This window comes from Chlamydotis macqueenii, chromosome 8 (assembly GCF_036417535.1).
Source record: "Chlamydotis macqueenii isolate bChlMac1 chromosome 8, bChlMac1.mat, whole genome shotgun sequence".
In the NCBI taxonomy this organism is placed as follows: domain Eukaryota; kingdom Metazoa; phylum Chordata; class Aves; order Otidiformes; family Otididae; genus Chlamydotis; species Chlamydotis macqueenii.
Window position 1 is genome coordinate 36,376,546 of NC_141563.1, and position 14,694 is coordinate 36,391,239.

At 44.1% G+C, this 14,694-nt stretch overlaps 1 protein-coding gene across 1 annotated transcript in view; it reads left to right on the top strand.

The window, feature by feature from the left end:
- Positions 1-14,694, top strand: part of PDE4B (phosphodiesterase 4B) — a 189,618-nt gene that overhangs the window by 27,164 nt on the left and 147,760 nt on the right. The window lies entirely within an intron of this gene.

A 14,694-nucleotide genomic window follows, 5' to 3' on the forward strand; every position in this document is an offset into this window, starting at 1 on the left:
GCTGGTGTTTTGTTTTGTGTTTGAACAATTATAGAGGACATTATAAATTCATTTGTCAGAGTCCTTTAAAAGCAGTTTTCCTGTTGAAAATAGGATTTTTTTTCAGCTCTGCACTTGAATAGATGCGATACAGAAATCAAAGCGGAATTAGCAGGGCCTTTTGTTCCATTTTTGTATTTTATTGCTGTGGATAAATGTGACAAAATGAGTTACCTAATTTTGGATGGATTGTCGGTTTTGACAATAAAAGAGTTGGTTTACCTTTGTGAGCATTTTACACGTGTTCCCATTTGTGTATCTGCAGCAATTTGTGATCTTGACTGCAAGACAATTGAGAGCTTGTTCATAAGGAGTGCTTTGGAGAATGAATTAGTTCTGGTCTTTGAATACCGCTTAATTACGCGATTTAGGAACGTGTGAGGGATCGCAATGGTTTTATTATTTATTTCCCTTGTAACACAAGGGGGCACTGCAGCTCCTCTCTTCCATTACAGCAGAATCTGTAAGCACATTGTGTCGCTCAACATCTTTCCCATTTTCTGTTTAAGTTCGAGTCATCAAGGGCTTCTGAACAGCTTAGCGCTGCTCTCTGCTCCATGCCAGCCAGTTCCTTACCAGTTACTCGGAGCCTGACCACGCTCAGGGAACGCAGGCGTGACTGAGATTTTTTTTGTGTAGGAGCGGTGCAAGCGGGATCTGGTCCCTGAGCTGTCTGGGCTTCCATATTGCGGTTCATTTCTGCGTGAAGTGTACCCCAGAGGCAGGTTGTATTCGGGGAAGCCCAGTGTGGGCCGTTGTGCTGAAAGAGCTTTGGAATTATATGAGTGTTAAGAGACTCGGTGAGTGGCCAATAAAGTGATAGAAAAATGTCCGTGCGGATAAATACAAAGTGATATATCTGAGCAGGAAAGAACTGCATCTGCAAAATAACGTTACTGCTCAGGAGCAAGATCCTGGGTATAGGATGGAAGCCCAATAGAGTTGCAAGTTCGGTGCTAATTAATGGTCAAACCCCAAATTAATTGTTAAAGATTGGAAGGAAAAGAGTAACGGGTGAAACACAGAACATCAGGACGCCATGGTAGGAACACGTTACTTGGTCTGATGTTGAATGTAGTGTACAGCTTCTGCACTGGGATTGACCAAGGAGACCGGAGCACAGGTCAGCTGTGAGGTCAGACCAGGTGGCTCAGGGGGCTTTGTCTAGCCTGATCTCAAAAACCTCCAAGGATGGAGACTTCACGTCCTCTCAGGGCAACCTGTTCTGCTGCGTGACCGTCCTCAGCTCAGAAAAAAGTCTCTGTGTTTCTGGTCAGAATCTCTCTTGATTTGTCTTCTGCCAGTTGTCTTGTGTTTCCCAGGGTTTCGGTGGAAGGCACTGGCAGTGTGCTTGCTATTCCTTGGTAGCATGACGTGTATCTTCGTTAATCCAGAAATCCACCCCGTTATTGCAGCACTGAATATTGGGGTTGCACAGCTTTAGGCCTCTAACATGATGTCTCTGGGCTATGGGAAGTGTTGACTCAATTTATTCCCTGGGTTTAGCTTCAGGATGCAGAGGTTTCCTGGCCTCTGTTTACGTTCCGAAAGGTAGACAGTCTTGTACAAGGCCAAGTTCATTGATGCCGTTACGGCAGTGGAGTTGGTGAATCATACAAAAGGAAACTCTTACTGAAATTTAAATGTAAGTGGCCTCGGTCTAAGACATTTGGGCCCACACAGCTAAAATGCGTAAACAACCTAAGGTTCGAATGTAGATTTTCTGTAAGGTAAATCATCCTGACTCTTATAGGGCCAACACAAATTGTTTAGCATTCACTTAGTGTGTGGTTTTTTTTTCCTGAGGGTTCACAGAGTTGTAGCTTGGAGACGCTTTCTAAGGCTCGTTCAGAAGTGTGTAGGTTTGCCTGAGCTTTCTGTAATCTAATTCTGTGCGTGTGAAACCCCAAAGACAGGTGTGAAACACCTCATTATTACGACATGCAAGATGGTTCCTAGAAATAATGTCTGTATTTCCTTTGTCTAGTGTGCGTAGTAGCTATCATCTTTTTTGGTGATGACGGGGAGGTTGTGAAAGAGCTTCCTAGCGGTATAATGATGACACGTACCTTGTCGTGCTGATATTCCAGTTCCTCGTTACACTGTTACAGTGATTGTATCTTCAGAAAGAAAAACAAAATTTCTGTAAGGGACACTGTTGATTTTACTAGGGCAGGTAGGGTGGAAGTCAGGCTTTCCACGGGCATTTCATACCGAATCATAGAATCATAGAATGGTTTGGGTTGGAAGGGACCTTCAAAGGTCATCCAGTCCAACCCCCCTGCAAGGAGCAGGGACATCTCCAACCAGATCAGGTTGCTCAGAGCCTCATCCAGCCTGGCCTTGAACGTTTCCAGGGATGGGGCCTCCACCACCTTTCTGGGCAACCTGTTCCAGTGTTCTATAACTCGCATCGTAAAAATTTTTTTCCTAATTTCTAATCTAAATCTGCCCCCCTCTATTTAAAAACCATTACCTCTCGTCCTATCGCAACAGGCCCTACTAAACAGCCTTTCCCCATCTTTCTTGTAGGCCCCCTTGAGGCACTGGAAGACTGCTATCAGGTCTCCCCAGAGCCTCCTCTTCTCCAGGCTGAACAGCCCCAACTCTCTCAGCCTGTCCTCATAAGAGAGGTGCTCCAGCCCTTTTATCATCTTCGTGGCCCTCCTCTGGACCAAGTTGCTTCAGTTTGGGGTTTTGTTTCCTGTTTCCGCAAGTCTTTGCGGAAATTTATCGTCCTAACCATGAAAACAATAACAAAGTTTCTGGAGAGGAAGGGAGAAATCAAAACCCGATCACCGGAGGATGCTCTGAACTGTGAGGTGCAGGAGCTCTGCCTCTGTTGGGGTTGTTTCTCTTTTCTCCTGTTGACGTGATTAAATCCCTGGGGAAACTCTCACCGCCTGGATTTGGGGTGTGCGTTCTGCTGAGCTGTTCTTGAGTTCTTCCATTAGTACAAAATCTCTGCTCTATGGTCATTATTTACCTTTTTATTTTTCTAGTGCTGGAATGCTGTTCCCTGTTCTTCTGGGTGGTTTATTTAGGCTTGCTCTGATCTCCGTTGCTCCAAAACGTTGCACTGGTTGTCTTCTGTACTGAGCAAAAAGCCAAGTGGCAAATATCTGTTATCAAATGAGATTTCTAAACTGAAATCCTGGGGAAGGGAGTTTACGTGTGATAATATATCCGTGGTTCTTCCGGCAGCGCTTTAGGAGATGCCAGAGCTGGGAAACGCAGTGCTTCCCACCACCGCGCATCCATCCGGCACAGCTCTGTGTGTTACCAAGCGCTTTGCCAAGCCCTACCTGTCAATGGCAGCTTCAGCACTTTATTTTCTTTTTTTAAAACGCTGTTCGCTACTGGTTAGGTGAAATTTGGTTCTGTCATCACTGAAATGGCACCAAATTAAACCTCAGCATCAGCACTGTGCTGCAGGCTGTGGGCTGAGAACGCGCCGGGCATGGAAAGGTTGGTGTTCCCGGGATTGTGTCCGCTGGGGTTTGAAGAAAAGAATGGGAGAGTTCAAATACGGAACGTATTATTTGGGAGGGGCAGAGGAAAATAAGCCTATTCCTTCCGTAAGTAGTTTTTCTGCCACATTTCTCAGAAATCACCTTAGATTTTGCTTCCAGTGGTAATACCAAAGTAAGAATCATGAGAGACTGAGGCGTGGCTTACATAAATGTTTTAACTTAAGATACACGGGAACCTAAAAAATCTGCTCCTGAGCTGGGTTTTTTTTTTTTTTTTCCCTAATTTTTTATTAGAACTGTGCTTTCTTGAGATCGGTGCTGGTCTGACAAGGTCTGTAACCAACAAAGAAAAGATGGGCAGGCTGACTCCAAAGCAATAATTCGAAGCCAGCCGCGACGTGATCAGATTTAGTGTGAAAATGGCAAGGCAGTACACGTACAAAACAGCTCTTCTGACTCGTGCAGGGGAGAGACGTGCGGGGTATAGACCTTCAAGTGGTCTTACTTCTTACTTCCTGGGTGTAGAAGCTTCTTTTGCACAAATTTTGTCTGTAAAATAAAGCTTTGTGATGATAAATCCAGGCAAGAGGGAAGAGTGAGGGTGTGAGGAGTATATTTGTAGCTACACTTAGAGCATCCAAAAGAGTTCTTTCGCCCTGTTTTTTGGTACGTGCCAGCTCCTGGGTCAGGTTTGACAGCTAGCTTCTGATTTACACCATTTCTACACATTTGACTGCGGTCTGTGGAGACGTTTTGACAGTTTTCCATCAAGTTTCTGTGCTGAAACGGAAGTAAGTTCTGTGATGAGTCCCAAAGTGTAAGGAAATGAAGGCCTCAAGAAATCTATGAAGAGTTGATATGGTTAATATTAAATATAGTAAGGAGTGTACTTTTTTAGGGGCTAGAGATTGTGTTAAACCTTTAGACTATGATATTAAATGCTGTGTTTAAGGATGTATGTTGCTAATAGTCCCGTGCAAAAGCTACCTCGCTTTTCTGGGAGAGCAAACTGAGGACTCGCTAGGTTTGAAGGAAGTTGTCTGTTAACAGAGTTGGTCGCTATTTGAGTCACATTCTTGCCACTTACTAAAAAAAAACAGCTAACCATTAGTCTGCCTTTACTTCTAAAGATTGTTTGTTTGTTTGTTTTCCCCACAGCATTCATAATTAACCAGCAAGCTAGTGTTTGGTGTGTCTGAGCGCGCTGTGTTATTGCGAGTCGTTACTCAGTGACCAGATCTAAAAGAATTTTATTGTGCAGGTTGGTGGTCTGAATCTAAAAAGAAAATTCTGAGGGATTGATCCTGTTTTCCATGTCCATCTGAAAATCTTCCTGAAGTTGGGGTGTGTGAGGAAGGGCGCGTGAGCGCGTGACCGCGTTCTGAAGGGCGCGTGCACGGCGAGGGCGGGCGCGCGTACGTGGTGGGAAATCTGGGCTTGTAGTGCTGCACGCTGTTCTCCAGATGGTGATCGTGGGCCGCAGATTAGATGCAACGTTAAAAACAAAACAGAACGCAATTCGGTATAATTTTGGGTGGCTGAGTCCGAGACCGAACCTCGGAAACGCTGACTTCAGCTGGGGTGGCCTCGTAGCCGTCATGAAGCCGTTAGGCTGGTGGGAATTAATTGAGGGCTAGATATGAAAAGTTAGAACGATAACGGGGATGGAGATTTGCCCGGAGGATTAAAAAGGATAATAAAACTGTCATCAGGCTGGTAGCCTAAGCAGAAGGTAATATGCCCAGTCACTGCTTTACATATTTGAAATCTCTCAGTCCCATGGAATGGAAGGAAACGTTTAGGGTAACGGGAAGATTAAGGAGGAACGGTGGGATGAAAAGCAGAAGTTCAGGAGGAGTAATGCTGTTTCGGAGCAGTGTGGGGCTCTTTTGTTTTCTTCTTTGAAATATTGTTTCAGGCTGTAGGATAATACCCTGTGAAATAGATTGAAGTCTTATTTCTTAGATAATTTCAAATTCAACTAGATAACAACTGAAGAAATATGCTGCAAGCTTGGAATAGAAAAAAAAATAGATGAGGTGGCTTCCCATATTATGTGAAATATAAAAACCTAGGTGGAAAAAAACTCCTTAAAAATGTTTGTGATTTTTATACCTATATTTAAAATTGTTTAAATCACAAAATGGTTGAAGTTGGAAGGGACCTCTGGACATCACCTGGTCCAAAATGTTTATTATTTATGTAAATCACATCAGTTTTGTTGTAATAAAGCAGGATCAATTATTCTGATTGCACATGCTTCCTGTATTTCTAAAGCTTGTCCCACATTCCTGTCGGGCATTTACTTACCTTGGGAAAGGAGGTCAGCTGTATTTGTGATAACATCCTGTATCTTCTGTGGGGAAAATAGATTTTTCAGTTATGCTGTGCTGTTTCTGGAAAATGTATATGATAGTAAGTCTGATTTTCAAAACTAAACTATGATTTGTCCTAATTTTCCTAACAGTATGAAGAATGTAAGGAGTGTTAGATCTGGGAACAGTTCTAAAAGACTGAATCTGCTGAGTGATTTTCTTTGTTCTTCAGTAGGTAGAAATACTGCATGATGCATTTAGGGATGGCTCGTTCTTGGTGCTGAACACTGGAATCGTGCTGGGGACCCCTCAAAATAGACTCTGAAAAGCTGAAAATGTTCTGTTTTGAGGTGGTTCTTATGTTGTCTACAGGTAGAGCATAAAAATTACATAAAGAAGTTCGCTAAGGTTTGAATTTGTTTGAGTTCATGGAAGTGGGAGGTAGGGTCTGCTTGCCTAGTCTGGGAAGAGGAAATTCCTTGATTTTGTTTCATTGTTGCCCCTCCCGGCTTCATTTTAACACCTCGCAAATACGTGGAGGAGGAAGTTTAGATAGTGAGATAATGTAGAGAAACGTCTTCTCTGAAATTTTGCTACTTTCTCCCTTAGTAAGGTGTTTCCACCAGAAAATCATAGAACCATTGAATGGTTTGAGTTGGAAGGGACCTTAAAGACCCTCCAGATCAAACCCCTCTGCCCTGGATGGGAACATCTTCCAGCAGACCAGGTCGCTGAAAGAATATCCCATCTTGGCTTGGTTGGAGGGGACGGTGGTTCTGACCAGGAACTGTGTAGAGTAGAGGGTCAGTCAAAAACACTCGCAGCTGGCCTGCTCCCCCGGCTCTGCTTTGAGAAGGCTGGTTTGTGGGGGGTCACTGGTGGATCCCCATCTGACGTTATGCAACAAATCCTGGAGATCTGTTTATGAAAGTAAATCATCAGAATAATTGGTGGGCAGCCCAGGTAGACAGGGGTCACTGCTTGCTCATTTTGTACGTAGTCGGCACAAGTGCAGACCCACCTCAAGAGGAGCCGCTGCAGAGACCGTTTGTGCTCTTTCTGAGTTACCACTGAAGTTATTTTCTCAGCTAAAAATGCACAGATAAGTGTTTTGGCTGCCTATATTTAGACATTGTCTGCTGCTGTCAGGTTTTGAAGCTCTTGGATCTTCTCCTTTGGAATCTTTTTGTTTTGTTTTTCTGTTTTCTAGAAGGCCTAGATAAAGTAACTATGATTTATGTGTGGTGTAGCTGGCATAGAGGAATTTTAAGAAGAAACGTAATGTTGGATTAGTCATAGGTTTTGAATGTAAAATGTCATTATTTTATAAATATCTTTTTATACACAATTTTTATTTTGTTATTACGACATCATCTTAGTGTGCATTTATTGGCTTAGTTGGATTTCAGTCTGCTTATGTGCTCAAAATGATAGTATCCCCTTTTTGTATGAACTCCAAGGTCAGCCCGGTAATTTTATCGATGATGATCCTGAAGTTTTGGTGCTGCAGCGTTTGCCTGGAGATACTAGTCGTTCAAAACAGAGGTAGCTGTAGGCACACAAAGGCGGCTCTTAATGATTCAGTTGTAATTATACACCTCAATCCAGAATGGAATAAGACAGCTTGAAGTGTATCTAGAATGGAAAGAAATGAGTCACTGTAATTAACAAAAGACAATGAAGCTTCTAAAATATTATGTTCAAACTTCATCCTCCCAAGAATATAAAATAAATGGAGATTATGGAAGTACAGCCGATATAAAAGCTGAATCAGACGGGGATTTGACACAACTTTTATCTTTAAACTTCTGACTAACGATAATTTCATCCGAAAGGGAAGATCAGGCCCAGCTGGCCCTTCCGCGCGAGGCCTGCATCTGTGGAGGAGACGTCTCCTGCCCCACAGCCTGGCGTGGCATGGCCTGTCCTTGTCACGGGTGCCACCTTCTGCACGTGAGGGTCCCTGGATGATTCTTCTTGTTTTCTGTTTGCCAGAACATCTCCAGGATAACTGGAAATCACCTCCTCCAGGTGCTGACTAAACTCAATAAAGTACTTGTGGTCCACATCCACCTGGCACGGGTGGGTGTCAAATGCCTTTAGACCTTCCCTTCGGTCTTTTGAGTAGCTACGTTGTGACCTCCTGGAATCTTTTTAAACTTATTTTTTGTATCGATTCCTTTCCTGGGTCCTTTAAGCAGAGACCCTGATAACATTGAGAGTGTCGCTGGGATGAAGGAGAGGCCCAGGAACGTAGCGTTGTCCTCTGCTGCCAGCCTCCGTCACGTTCTGCAGGTTCTCACCCCGGCTGCGGCTGCGGGAGGCTCTTTACCCATCACTGCACACTCTATTTCCGATAAGAGAATGAGATTTCTTACGTACTTGGACAGGCTGAAACCACCTCCTCTCTTTAACCCTGGTTTTCTTGGCGCTGGCCGTGCACTGGTCTCTGGGTTTTGGTGGTGAATTTATTCCTTTAATTAAGCTACGCGTGAATTCTGACAGTTGTGGACAAAGCGTTTTTGGTTGTTTCCCAGTGAGCTTTGCCTGTGTTGGGTTTTGTTTTTTTTTTTTCTTTTGGGAAAAAATAACTATAAATAAATGCACGCTGTGAACCTGATACTGTTTAATTTGAGAGAGCTGATAAGGTGTGGATGGCCTGAAACACAAAGTAATTGAAATAGCTTGCATGCAAACTAGAATGATGTTTTGTCAGTCGACTGCTGCAAAACTAAGAATCTGGAAGAGCAAAATACGGAACCTACAAAACTCAGATTGCTGATGAGGTTTCCTGTTCCTGTTCAGCTATGCCAGGTGAGACCGATAACAGAGAAATACGTTTGCTCACGAAAATGATGTAAATGTTTTATTTGAAAGGAGGAGGAGGGTTGTCCAAGGCTGAGCGTTCATTTTTGTACCCTTTCCGTTGTCTACGTGAGCGGGGATGTTGCCAGCCAAACCGAACCGTCGTTTTCCAGGGGAGTGTGCGGCAGGGTGCAGGAATGGCCTGACAGCGGGTGCCTGAGCTGGTTGTGCAGGATTATCCGTTATCAGTAAGAACACTGCTCTGACAGCAATATTGATTTATTCTCATACTTGTCATTGTATGGCGTCATTTTCATTGTAGTTCCATAAAAATTAGACACTGATGTTTGCATTTCGTATTTACCAAGGAGGTTCCCTGTGACTGAATTACAGCGGGCGGCGCTGGCCGGTAGCTGCGGTGCCTGTAGCGCCGCTGGACCCGAACGCAGAGGCGTCTCCGTGCAGCGGCGAGCGAAGACCCGATCCCGGCTGTCAAAGGCTGGTGACTCATGCGAGATGAGGTGCGGAGTCACAGCCACGCTTCGTGGCGGAGGCAGGTGCAGCTAGAGCTGATCTCAGCCAGGTAACACGCCGCCGGATGAATAAAACAGCCTGGTGAGAGGTGAGCACGCCCGTCCAGGCAGACGGCTTGTTAGAGGTTCCTTCCTGCTACGTCTACACAGAAGCGTAAAGCCTTTTCTCATCACATTGGGTGTAAAGGATGTCTGAAATTGTACGACTTTTTTTTGCGTCGGCTTCTCTTTTTCTCTGGAATCACCCCAGAGGTCTCTGCCTGTGAAGAATAAGTTGGCTTCCTGAATTCCTTTGTAAAATATTAATCTATAGCTCTGAGATGAGAAAATAATCGCAAGTAGTACAGATTGGCCTAACATATGTGATTACTCACTAGGGATAATATAGAAGGCATTTAAATGTTCTCTGAGAAATACTCTAAATCAGGCACCGTCGGAGTTGCTAAGGAAATTACCATTACGAATAAGGTGTCTTACATCATGCCCTGAGGGCTTATGGTTTAGAAATTTATTTCCTCGTTATATATCTGCTAGGAGATAACGTGAACACCTGAAAGAAAAAAAAATGACATTGTAGCACAGTAAGAAATTATACCTTTTTGTTTAAATACTAAAAAGTGCAAGTAACTCATAAATTGTGTCTCTGTCTTTCTATGGTGTGGTTTACTGTGGGGAAAAAAAGTGTGCCAAATCCAGTTTAAGGAGTAAACGGCAGGTGAAGGGCATCAGGCTTACTGTTACTGCTGACTTCATCTGTGTTCTGGATACAAATAGTTTTTCTATGTCAGAGGACGTCTTACAGTGCACTACTCAAATGGTACAACGACCTGGTTGACGTAGGTGGCTAATTCAGTGTGAACAGAGCGGCGTCCGAGCCACTCAGAACTCTTTCTTAAAGACGGAGTTCATTTCTGTGTGACTAATCTGAAAAGTATTCTGGATCTTCTTGACCTTGTTAGAGGTACTGCATGTTTTAGCGGTAATTTCTCTGTGCTGGTGTCCTGACTCTCTAAAATAAATAAGGATGACTTTTCCAGTTTCTTCTTTCCTTTGCAGTTGGCTCAGCTCCTCCTCTGCAAACCGAAGGGTTGCTAGGTGCTGTGGTTCTGCCTTCTGTGAGCGTTTACAGGGCTCCAAAACATCGGTTCAGAGGCCTGGGCGAGAATTCCTGGTGTCTGCCCTTCAGAAGATGTCAGAGGGTCCTAAATCTGTGGGGATGGAGATACAGACCATATAATTTTAAACTATTAAATAGAGAAAGATCTTATCTTCCAATGGTAATATAAATTGCAGTGAATTGTTGTTGTCATTTTTTTTTGCCTCTTAAATGTGGGAGATTTGTCATGCAAACCAGCAATTAGCGCTGTATTTCTGCCTCTCGTTCAGCATCTCAATTCTGGAAACTTTCAGGAAAGTGTAAGAAAAATTCCTCAAACATGTCATTTCAAGTTTTCTGTCATGGAGCCATCTTTTAGAAGTTTGTGAGACGGCAGACGTTGCAGTTGAGCAAAGGCAAGTTTGGGTTTTTTTTTGTGTGTGTATGGTTTGTTTTTTTTTTTTCTTTTTTTTTACTTGAAAAGCTACAAACCGAATACCAAAAAGCCTCCCACTTCTGAGCCGAAGCGACTTTTCCTGCCTTGGGCTTTGCTAAAGAAGGCATTATTAAGGCAGGGCTGAAGACGTTTACTACATGGCCATCTCTTCACAGCTTCCAGGCAGTATTTCTTTTCTGTTGCATTGATATTATTGCTAAGCACTAGGTTTGTACCGCGTGTTTAGGAAGTTTGATCGCTGCTGTGTTGGAGCTTTCCTTGACTGCGTTGTAGGAAGGTGTGGCTGATCAAATGCATCCCAAATTAGAACGGTGAATTCTTATTATTCAGGCTGAAATGCTGTTTTAAAGCGTTCGAATTTGGTATGGTGGTTTAAAAATGTCAGTCATAGGTGTGTGTTTAAGTAGAGGCTATCGTCAGATTTGCTGCTTCTCTGAGGGAGATAAAAGTAAATCTGGGACTCGGATGGGGTAGAATTAACTAATACTGGTTCTGCCTCTGATGTAGTCAGTACCCCTCGCCAGTGGGATGAACGGTGTGCCTCTTGGTCGTGGTGGAAAGGAAATACAGAAGGCATGAGGTACATATTTTATTGTTTCCTCTCACGTCAGTCCCCTCAGCTTGCAAGCTTTTACTCTTTACCTTTCTTTTCCCTTTTTTTTCCACTTCTGTTACGTCTAGAGAGCTAACTCCATCACTGGAAAGATGTAAGTTCTCCACCACAAACGCACCCATATAACACTTTGTACAGCTTTTTTTTTTTTTTTTTTAATTTTATTGGAATCTCTTCCAGGTTTTAGCAGTGCTTCATGCAGCTCTTGTTTTCACTTCACTGTTGCCTTCCCAGCTCTTTCTCGCCAGCCGTTGCTCTGCCTTGAAGCCTTGGCCGTTGTTTCCTATCCTTACATTTTCATTCACAGTGACTCTGTTTCCATGTTGAAGCTCTATTCCTTGGCAGCTGTTTTCCTGGCCGCTTACCTTTCTGCCTCTTCCAGTTCATTGATACATTTTTTTGTCTTGCTTTGAGTTTCCTCCTAGACATTTCTCTTCTGTTTGATTCACTTACCTCCCCGTCGCATCTTTGCCTGTCTCCCATTGCCTGGTTTGCTCTTATTTATTCCCAGCGCTGGCTCATCTCTGCAATTACGTCTTCTGCCCTAGGCCTCAGACTGAAGATCACATCCCTGTCAATCCTGTGACATTTCCACCACAAATTTATTCCCTGCTCTGCTGCAGTCTTTTTAACTGAGTTCTTTTCCAGTGCGAGTGACTATTCCCATATTCTTGACTTTCTTCTACCTTCTCATTGCCTCTGCTTCTCTCTACTCACATGTCTTTATTGGTTTAGTCCAACAGAAAGTTGTCATTTTATAGCTTTTTTTTTTTTAATGCCCTACCTTGGTTTACTTTTCCCCTTTCCTCAAAATCTTGTTCTTTCACAAACACAGATGTTCCTCAACTGCTCTGTTCCTCTGAACTCATCGCTTCCTCCAGTAACCCAATTCTAGTTCAGATTTCTCGTCTCCTGCATGATCGCTCCTACTCCTATCTACCCTTTTGTATGGAAATGTGATTTAGCTGACCTGTTAGAGGGGGACAGCGATTTCACTGTCTCCTACTTACGATCGTATTGCCCTTTCATCTCTTTCGCAGCTAATGGGCTTCTGGAGTTTCTCTCCTGGAAGTCCATCGTAGATCCTCTCCCAACCCATCTTCTACCCTGCACATTTGGCAGAAATACAAATGTTAAGTAGCGACAGTCCTGTGAGATTCCGTAGTGTTGCTGGCCCAATAGGTTTTTTTTTTTTTTTTTTTTACATCAAATGTGTTCAAATTATTATCTAAAAGAAAGATCCTGGCTTCTAAGGGTCAGGTTAAGTCCTTCCCTTGTGCATCATCAACTATGAGTAAAGGTTCTAGAGATGGCCATCTCTCCTGCGTGACCTTTACAATCCTGTGTTTGCACGGATGCCTGACTTAAACCAAGCCAACGCTGATGTGTTTGAGGGACCATCCCAGTCCTTCCAGGACTAACGGGTACGGAGGAGCAGACTCTTGCTTTGGGAGTGCATCTTACGTGTATGTGTTTAGACAGCAAATTGCTTGAACAACGATTAAGAGTATGTGGGAGGATCTGTTTTACATTTTATAGTAGTTGACACACGTAATAGACTTAACTTTCAAATTGTTTGAAAGCTTGAAAAATATCTTTTTAGTTAAAGATAGAATACTAAAAGCCAGGATTTCTGAAAAGGAGACTCCGTGCTCGATTAAAAACCTGTTTAGCCTAGGTTTGCTTCCTTTGAAAAAGAGGTAAAAGCAGTACCACCAAACTGCAATCCCTAGAAATAATTTTTCTAATTAATTTCCTGTCAGGTTACCATTATCTTTTTGGGATGCTGTCCTAATGTGTATGTATGGAACAATGGCTTAAGGAACAGAGGGGAGCTTTCTAACTGTTTTTAGCCGCGTGGAAGAATTATCCAGTTACTCTGCCGCTGACTGAAAGTGCTGTGAAAGCTCAGCTAACCGCTCTTCCTTTCCTACAGAAGCGTGTAGGACATCTCACAGTCGCCTCTTCCCTGGCATTTTATTTTATCCTGGCAATTGTGGCAGGTAAATACTAGTGCTACTGTAAAGAAACAGTGTATGTTCTTGTTGCTTAGCAGTTGCCCTCAACACAGTGCAGAACAGCTTTTGATGAGGAATTGCATGCTTAAAAGTGGTGTTTGCCAACATATTGGTTATTGGTTATTCTAATAAAATGCATTAAAATATATTAAAGCCTTCTGCAATCCTAGACACTTTGGAAAGCTGGGAAGCTTGTATGAAAACTCACCCGAGTACACTTAAACTTTTGAAAATTTCCTGCCAGTGCTACCAGGCCCTTTTTTGAATCATCTTTTCCCCCTCCCCAGCTCTTCCTTTGTATTCAGAGAATCCCAGAATGGTTTGGGTGGGAAGGGACCGTCAAAGCCCACCCAGTCCAACCCCCCTGCCAGGAGCAGGGACATCTCCAACCAGATCAGGTTGCTCAGAGCCCCGGCCAACCTGGCCTAGAATGTTTCCAGGGATGGGGCATCCACCGCCTCTCCGGGCAACTTGGGCCAGTGCTCCACCACCCTCAGGGTAAAACATTTCTTCCTTATATCCAGTCTGAATCTACCCTCTTTACCGCAGAGATGCTCCAGCCCTCTGATCATCGTTGTGGCCTCCTCTAGACCCTCTCCAACAGCTCCACGTCCTTCTGATGTTGAGGGCCTCAGAGCTGGACGCAGGACTGCAGGTGGGGTCTCTCCAGAGTGGAGCAGAGGGGCAGAATCCCCTCCCTCGACCTGCTGGCCACACTGCTCTGGATGAACCAGGATATGATTGGCCTTCTGTGCTGGGAACACACATTGCCAGCTCATGTCCAGCTTTTCATCCACCAGTACCACCAAGTCTTTCTTGGCAGGGCTGCACTCAATCCCTTCATCCCCCAGCGTGGATTGACACTGGGAATTGCCCCAACCCTGGTGCAAGATCTTGCTTTTGGTCTTATTGAACCTCATGAGGTTCACACGGGCCCACTTCTGGGCTTGTCCAGGTCCCTCTGGATGGCATCCCTGGTATTACTGGACTCTTTTCTGATGAGCTGAAATTATTTGGATGGCAGCCGAAACAGCATGAGAGCTGATCCACAGCCTTATCCGGGTAACCGCTAGCTCCCGTTGCCACCAAGCTCTGGGAGATACTTAGCAGAAGAAATAACCTGTGCTATTGATCACCTCCAAAGTACTGAGGTTGTGTACCAAGCAACCGGTTTCCTGGACCTTAGCACCTGCACGCCGGTGACCCGAAGCAGCGGGTGGCACTTTGTCGTTTCATTCTTTATGCTTCCCCAAGGGAGCGTGGAGGCTTGCTTCTCCCCACAGTCTCCTTTTCCATCTTGTCAGCTCAGCCTTTCTTGCGCTTCTTCGCTCCAGCAACAGCCTGT